This window comes from Microtus ochrogaster, chromosome X (genome assembly GCF_000317375.1).
Source record: "Microtus ochrogaster isolate Prairie Vole_2 chromosome X, MicOch1.0, whole genome shotgun sequence".
NCBI classification, from domain to species: Eukaryota; Metazoa; Chordata; class Mammalia; order Rodentia; family Cricetidae; genus Microtus; species Microtus ochrogaster.
Window position 1 is genome coordinate 23,376,341 of NC_022026.1, and position 9,081 is coordinate 23,385,421.

Here is a 9,081-nt window from a genome sequence, read left to right on the forward strand (position 1 = left end):
CCCACACACACACATAGGACACCATCAGGTTGACTTTAACTTTGTAGGATACCAGCTCCTTGTTCATTCCAGGTTGAAGACTTGATATTGTAGTGTCAATTTGGGGATGTTAGGAATATAATTGAATCTAGCTCCCCCAAATCCTTCCTGTGGTTTTCTATTGCCATGCCCTGTTACCTGTGTCTTTTCCCAAAAGATATCCCAGACTGTGATTACTTTTACCCAGTTGGGATGACATTTTTCTTCCTACAGTTCCATTTGACTGTGTTACTGTCTGCTCGAGGGTCTTTTTTTTTTATTGACTATAACTACTCTGCTTGATTTCCAGGAGCCAAAGCAATCTAGCCTCTCTTTTCTGCCCTAACTCCTAAACACCTAGAACACAGCCTAGGCAGAACCGCCTTCCTTTTTTGCTCCTCAAAATGCCATGTGGGATTTCTACCTTCTAGCTTCTTCCCATGCCAGGTTTCCAGTCTGGAATGTTCCTTCCTTCTATTATTAATATCCAGATTTTACCCATTCTTCATAATATGACCCACATGCAACTAACACTTAGCTGTTGGATTCCATTCGCTTTCCCGTGTTCCTCATCCAGGCTGTATATTGACTGAAGGCAAAGACAGCCTTAAATTTCTTTGTATAATCTGATTGTGTTGCAGAGGAGTGAACTTGTAATAAGTGCTCAATAAAAATAAGATACCAAAAGCTGTAAGAATCTTGGGGTAGTCTTTTGGTTGCTTTGGGGTGCAAATATAAAATAATGCTCTTTAGATAACTTCTAAGGCTATTTTTAAAAATAATGACCTGTAGATAGTCGTTTGGTAAGACATGGGGAAAACTGGGCAATTATGATTGTAAATGACGGACAAATGGCTTTGGTGAGAAACACGTCTAGTGCTAATCTGAAGGCATATAACCAAATGAATGGCATCAAAGAATTCTAGCAATTCCAGTCATATAATTCTCATTTTATATCCTCCTTTCCTGCTATTTCTTATCTCCTAACCTTCTACTCGCTTCTATCTTCTATCTAGTAGCTATTGTGGAGATCACATGTTTAGAACCAGATGGCATATAATAGAATCCTATCTGCCTCATAATCACTCAAACTTGACCAATCCCTTGTCTTTAAGCCCCAGAGTTCTTCCTTCACCCCCCAGGGGAAAGCGCGAACGCAGTCCCCCCCCCAACAAAATTATACAGTCGAGTTTCCCGCATTTGGGAAAATCGCAGGGATCAACACACCCCAAGTGCAATGGGTGAGCCTCACTCTGGGAAAACCACCTGTGTGATCATGGTATCTCCCCTGCCAGGTAAGTATAAGCCTCAGAGTTCATATGTGTAAGTCGAATACCATACCTGGCCAGGGTTGGGGATGGAAGGCCCCGAGTTCATCCTCTGCACCTCAGAAACAACAAAACCCTGACCACCTGGCCAGTGTACCTAAACAGTATTCTTAGGAAGGGAAGATGATAGATGTAAAGCTTTCTTGAATTGTGTCTTGTTTTCATTTTCTATTATTAGTACATTTTGATTTCTCCATTTTGTGCCCTTGTATGGGTGTGGGGTACAGGTGGCATGGTAAACAGGTGGAGGTCAGAGGACAGTAAGAATTGATTCTCTCCTTCACCATGCAGATCCTGGGGATTGAACTCAAGCAGTGAGCTAAAGAAGCGCCTTTACTTGTTGAGACATCACACCAGCCCCATTTGTATCATTTTAGTGACAGGGTCTTGCTGTACAGCCTAGGCAGGCCTCATACTTGTGATTCTCCTGCCTCAGTGCTGACCACTAAGTGTGCTAGGATTACAAACAAGCACCCCTGTGACTCGTTTGAACTGTAAAAATCTTATATAACAAAGATTTTCTGTTCTCTGCATTTTCCTTTCTCATTACCTAAGATCTAAGCTTCCTATGGGTCCCATAGGTATTCATTTAGCTTGAGGCTGGCTCTGAGGCCTGTGAGTATGCTGAACACTAGCTGAGGGGCATTTTAAAAGACAAATAGTCTCAAACAAAGATGAAACCTCAGAGCCATACATATAGCATGTAGGATGGGTTAAGGGTAGAAAGTAGAGGCTGCAAATTACCTATGAGCTTACATTGTGCTAAAGGGCAGATTGGTGCCTTCGTGCTTGAGTTTGCCGTCCAGTGCCAGGCCCTGTTTCTGGTAGTAGGCAGCCAGGAGTGGAGTTACTACCAAGGTCCGTGACCCTATACATATGCAGTAAGTTGTCATCGCATGTTTGCTTTTGTCTTTTCCAGACAGGGTTTCTCTGTGTAGCCCTGGCTGTCCTGGAACTTGCTCTATAGACCAGGCTGGCCTCGAACTCACAGACATCCACGTGCCTCTCCTTCCCGAGTGCTGGGATTAAAGGCATGTGCTGCCACCAGCCAGCAGTGATCACATGTTTTAATAGGCCTGTTTGGGGGGAAAAAAAACTAAGATAAATGTAAATGAGTAAGAAGTCCAGTTGCGTTTTAGAACCTGTGGTCTGGGGGTTAGATGCAGAGCAGTAAGACACTCACCTGCAATCTTGATTCTTTAGATGACCTTATTGGTACAGTTGTTGATAGAAACAGACAGAAATAGCTTCTCCATAGTAAACCTGAACCAGAAGAAGGTTGGAGGGAGGATACCCAGACCTAAATCTAGAATTTTCATTTCCTTAAAACTGTTGTCCTGACTCCCATGTCTGCCTACTCAAGTTAAGACATCAGTAAAAAGGGGGTATCAGAGGGGTTCTAATGTAAGGGATAGGATAAAGGTGGGTATCACCAACCTCCCTGTCCATCCAGGAGTTGTTGGGGTTGAGCTGATGAGAAGAAGCTGCGAATGGTCTGTGCACGGGGACCAGGGTCTGGTTCTGGGGTGAAAACTGCACTTTCCGTGTAACCAGCTGCACAGAATGGCTGAGTAGAGGCCAAAGGATATGATCAAAATCTCATTCTAGAACCACAGACAACTCCATACTGCCCTTAAATCTCTGTATTTACTAGGGGATGGAGGTGGGGAAAGGCCTCCCTCAGAGAATGCCTTGAATCCTTGGTGTTCTATAAACCAAGGGGTTGCAAACTGGCCCACTGGCTAAATCTGTCCTGTTTCTTGTTTATCTATGGCCTGCAATCTAGGAATGATGCCTGCAGTTGTAAATGGCTAAAATAAAGAAAAAGCCATAGTCTATGACAGATGTTATATAAAATCTAAGTGTCAGTGTCCAAGAATTCAGTTTTGTTTGAATGCAGCAACATGTTTTCATTTTTTTGGTATCCATGACTACTCTAGCACCACAACAACAGAGTTCTGCAGTGACATGGGAGCCCACAGACTATAAATATGCCTCATTTGGCTTTTCACATGCCTCCCAACCCACGTCCTAGAGTGAAGAAGGAAAGTGAAATAGGAGGGAATCAGGACATCCAAGTTGGTGGCAATGGTGCTATGGTAACTAGGTCTGCTTCTGTCCTAAGAGCAGGGTCGGTGGTAGAGGCGTAAGGCAAGGATTTGAGGAACACCAAGAAATACCTCTTAGGGATTTTCTCATTCAGATTTTCTGCAAAGAAATTCTTCACTTCAAAGTCCACCCCACACAGCTGTAAAGAGTCAGGAACAAAGAAAAATGCATTTCCAATTCTATCTTTCCCTTCCTTGTGGGACCACATAAAAATGTCTTCATCCCTTAGCTGTCCATTTCTCCAATCTCGTCCATCTGTCTTTCTTCCTACACCTTATTGTAACTACATGTCTGTCTATCTGCTCTCTATCTGTTTGGAGCCAAAGCATTTCCCAGGTGCCTGTGAATTAAAGGTTTGGCCCCATCTTATGTTTCTTTTCTTTTTAAGACAGGGTCTCATTGGGTATCCCTGGTTGACCTGGAAGCCACTGACCAGGTTGGCTTCAAATTCAACAGAGATCTGCCTACCTCTGCCTTCCAAGTGCTGGGATTAAAAATGTGCACCACCACACCCAGCCTAGATGATGTTTTTGTTGGGAGGTGGTAAAAAAAATTAAGAGTTGAAACCTCTTAAGAGAGATTGGGAAAGTTTGGTTATTACAGACATGCACTTCTTGGTTCCTCCCTGGACACTATGAGGTAACCAGACCTCTTCTGCCATAAGCTCCCACCATGATGTACTGTGTTGCCACAAATCCAGATCAACTGAGTTGCCATAGACTGAACTATGAGAGAAAAAAAAAGACAAAAAGTCTTCTTTTTAGGTTGACTATGTCACTGGTGGATAGGTAACTAGTTCACTGTCTTCCCTTGCCTTTCCTGAATTTTCAGGCCTAGGTGCAGTGTCACCGAATAAGGCAGGGTAGCAACCATCTAAGAAATCAAAGGGATCTCAGCAAAACAGGGAGACCTTTTCCTGTTCTTTTTTCTCTTAGTCTCCTCTGGAAATTGCCCAAGACTTAAAGTCAGTACCTGGAGTGTGAAAGGCCCCAAGTTTGTGCAGAAGCTGTAAGGCTGTGAGGGGGCCCTGGGTGCTGCTTGATTCAGCTGGGGCCACTTGCTTGGCCTGTACATAGAGATCTTCGCATATGTCAGACCAATCACATCCAAGTCATCACAACCATAGTAAAAAGCACATGTCAACATGACAAACACTGCAGGCAAAGGAGGAAAAGAGTGACTTGTCAGAGCAGTGGTGAAGGAAATCCTAAATGGGGGATAGCAGGGCCCAGAGAGGACCCTGTTATAATCCAGAAAGCGTGGCCATTAAGAAAAGGATCAATACATTTGGTTGCAGGCAAATTTTAAATGTCTCTGTTAAAAGTTTCAAAAATTAAAAAAGGAAATCCAGAGTTAACATATTTGAAGCACATTTAATAGTTTAGCATCTGGAATATAAAGAACTCTGGGAGGCTGAGGAGATTGTTCAGTTGACAACTTGCTGCGAAAGCATAAGTACTTGCGTTTGATCCCATGTAAAAAGGTGGGGCGTGGTGGTGGTACATGCTTCCAATTCCAGCTCTGCTAGGTGGAGAGAGGTGGGGAGCCCTGAGGCTCAGTGGCCAGCCAGCCTAGTCTAACCAGTGAACCCCAGGACAGTGAGAGATCCCGTCTCAGAAAACACGGTAGACGGTGCCTCTTGAGGAATGACACCCAAGGTTGGCCACTGGTTCCCACATATACCTGTTCACATGTGAATAAAATAACTGTTACAAATCAATAAAAAAATGCCATTCTCAAAGTCTGCAAAGAATGAGGATGTATTCTTAGTAGAAGCACACGTGGAATGGCTGGCCAATGATTTGTGTAGTCTCAGTAGTAATCAGATGCACTCAAATTAAAGCCTCAGTGGGAACACATTTCACACAGATCAGACTGTCAAAAATATTAAAGCCAGACAACACTAAGTATTCATAAGGATGTAGCCCAATTGGAGTTCAAATGAACAATTGGTGGGAACTACATTAATATAACCACTTTGGAAAACTGGTGCTGTCTAGTAAAATTGAATCTTTTCTCATCTTCACTTATGAATGGGGCTAAGGCCCTTATTAGAGAAGAGTTATGTAGCATCCATCTTTTTTTCTGTTTCTTCTGCCACCTAAGGATACAGCATTCCTCCCCTCTGGAGGACCCATCAATAAGGCACAATTTTAGATGCAAAGAGAAGCTTTTTACCAGAGAATTGAACATGCTAATCATTTGAACTTGGATTTGCCAGGCTACTGAATGGTAAGAAAATGGAATTCTTTTCCTTATATATCACTCAGTCTTGGGTATTATGGTATATCAGCATTAATGGACTAAGCAATATATTAGCATGATTAAATCTCAAAAAATAAATACCAACAGTGTGTAAAAAAAAAACTTCTAGCAGCAGAACTAAATGCACGGTGCATCACCATTTATATAAAGCTTAAAACTGTATGTAACAATATAAAATTGGTTGTAGGTACATAAACGTAAATTATAAGTGTACAAGCATCATGGAACAAATACACAGTGACTCTAGGAGAGTGGTCACCTGTGTAGGAAGGGAGAGAGACTCAAAGGACACAGGAAGCCTCAGGTTCTATAGTTCTTTTCAAAGCTAGGTAGTAGCTATAATCTTTATGCCTGAAATGTTTAATAGTTCAAAGGAGTTAACGAGATTTAGGGTCGGGTACCAGCAGGCAAGCACAATGGGTAATCCCCACAAGCTGGATGACTTCACTTTAATCCCTGGGACCCACAAAAAGCTGGAAATGGTGGCTTGCATCTGTAATCCCTGCATTCATAAGGCGAGATGGGAGCAGAGGCAGGAGATTCATGGGTCAGCTAGACAGAGTAGCAGAACAAGAGAGACCTCAAGCGGAAAGGAGAGAACTGACACTCCTAAACTCTTCTCTGACCTCTGCACACACCCCATCACATCTGCATTGACATACCTGTATTATATGCATGTGTGCCCATACAAACACGTAATAATAACAACAAAATTTCAAAAATATTTTGGGTCAGGATACCTGGACTTTAATAGGACTTATAAAATTCCCTTGGCTTCTCTGAACCTGTTAGTATGATTGTCAAAAATAGGACTGGAGTTGAGGAGATGGCTCAGCGGGTAGCAGTGCTAGCTCTACAACCACAAGGACTGAGTTACAATATCCAGAACCCACATAAAAAGCTGGACATGGCTGCATATACTTGTAATCCCAGCATTTGTGGGAAGAGACAATTGGATCCCAGAAGGTCACTGGCCATCATGCCTTTCCAACATGCTGGGCTCAGTTCAGTGAAAGACCCCATCTCAAGTGCATAAGTTATAGAGGATGACACCTGGAGGTCTCCCGTGGCCTCAGTGGGTGAACAGGCCAGCATACACGTACACTCGCATGCACTACCGCCACATTCACACAGCACATACATACAGACCCTCAATATACAAATGGTCCTGCACTGTGAGCCATAACTCTATTATGTAGACTTCACAAAAATCCTTAAGTAAAGAAAAAGCTAGGTAATGGTTCAGGATTCCCCTCCTTCTACTTATTTATTTATGCATTTGTTTATCTTGACACAGGGTATCCCGTAGCCTGAGGTAGTCTTGGACTTCTGAACATGTGCCACCATGTCTGGTTTCTGCAGTGCTGAGGATCGAACCCAGGACTTCATGCATGCGAGACAAATGCTCTGTCAACTAAGCCACATCCCCAGTCAGGTTCAGAACTTCAGGCCATAACTCATGAGGGTCTAGACTCTAGAGCCTAGTCTCATGTGTACCAAAGTTCACTCAGAGGATGGCTATGAGGAGTTAATGTATAAAAAATCCCTTTGATGCTTAATGTGGTATTTAAATGTAATCCCAGCACCTGGGAGGTGGAGGCAGAAGGATCAGGACTTCATGACTAACTTTAGCTCCGAAATGATGAGGCCAGAATGAGCTGCGTAAGACCCCGTTTTTAACAAAGAAAGAAAAATAATTTTATTTGGAAGCATCCATAGATATGAATAATTGGTAATGATGATGATGATAATGGTGATAGAAGTCTTAGCAAAAGATGGAACAGGTACAAGTGAACTCATACTTTGCAGCTGTTATCTAAGATTAGGGGTAGACAGAAAGCCTCTGAACTATACTAATGGGGTGTGGGACGGGGTAGGCAGGTGTACTCCAAAAATAAAGTGACAGGAAAGGTGAACAGAGATGGGTAATTTTAAGTCTATGTGGAGTCTTTACACAGAGAACTGCCAACAGCCATGCGTGAATAGAAAACAGCTTATTATATATGTTGTACATGGTTCATAACTGCTGCACACACCAAAACAAAACCAGACTAAAGTAGGAGGGAAATGGTTAGGAAGAAGGAGATCCTCGGGAATGGGGGATGAATATGATGATGATATACAAAATATGTAAGAAAGAGTCCTAAGTGCTGGCTCAAACTCACAGAGCACTGTCTGCCTCTGCCTTCCAAGAGAATAGCTCTCCTGAAATGCTAGGCTTCGCATTACCACCAAGCCAGATCCCCAGCCCTGCAATCCAACCCTTTCCATCTCCATGGCTTCTCGGTCTCTTGCTATCTTTCCTCGCTCCTCTGTAGTCAGAAGAAGGCTATGTCCTAGCAGAGGAGAGAGATGATGCTGAACTGCTGAGCTCAAATCAGAGCTTAGGCCGCACTCACTGACTTTGCTCTTTCCATGGCCTGAGTTAGGCACCCATAGCAAGGTGCTCCAAAAACAGTTCATCAGGTTGACAACCTCTCCACAAAGGTTACTAGACCCTTTCCTGACTCGTTCCTTATCTCTTTCATTTGGCCCTGCCCTTGCCTTCTTCAGACTTTTGGTGGTAGTACAGTGATTATAGGGATCAAGCCTATGACCTTTTTTGAGGCAGGGTCTCACTATGTAGTCCTAGCTGTCATGGAACTCACTGTGTAGACGGGGCTGGCCTCAAACTCACAGGATCGCATACATGCTAGGCAAGCACCCCACCACTTAGCTTTCCTTTTACATTTTATTTTTAGACAAACTCTCATTAAATTGCCCATTCTTGAACTTGTTTGTGATCATCCTGCCTTGAGCAGCCCAACCACCCTCAGTTACTGGGATTACAGGCCTACCTTACCAAATCTGATAGCTCGCTTTTACTTTCTTTTAAAAATCAATGTCTTCTCTAAATGGATCCATTTTTTTTGTCTTAATTATATGAAGCATAGACATACAAACTTGTGAGTATTAGAAAGTAGAATCGAAAAGAGAATCCAAAGCTCTCCCACAACGTCATATTCCAGAGAGAACGGCCAAGTTATCTATCTTCTGTGATCTGTTGCCAATTGTTTTGTTTCTGTAACCAAACACAAAGTAATCTCAGGTGCTTATAACTTGTCTCTCATTTCATTTTTGAAATGAAACTTTTTAAAATTTCATGACCACTGTACCTTCGCATGCATTTGTGAGAGAGGCCAAGTAAAGTGGTGTTAGACAGTAATACTGTCGCATGCTCACACCTTTTGTCTCACTCACCGCTAGCACTCAATGGCATAGAATAAGATACTTTCCATTAAAACACACACCTCTGATGAAAAGGACATAAGAAAATACGGTGGAAGTGAGATGATGCTCAGAAAGTGACCAAACATAGAAC

At 42.8% G+C, this 9,081-nt stretch overlaps 1 non-coding gene across 1 annotated transcript; it reads right to left on the reverse strand.

Annotated features, from left to right (window-relative positions):
• Positions 1-1,157: 1,157 nt before the first annotated feature.
• Positions 1,158-1,321, reverse strand: LOC113457453. Its single transcript, XR_003378021.1, has one exon. It is a non-coding gene; the product is annotated as a U1 spliceosomal RNA (small nuclear RNA).
• Positions 1,322-9,081: the final 7,760 nt, after the last annotated feature.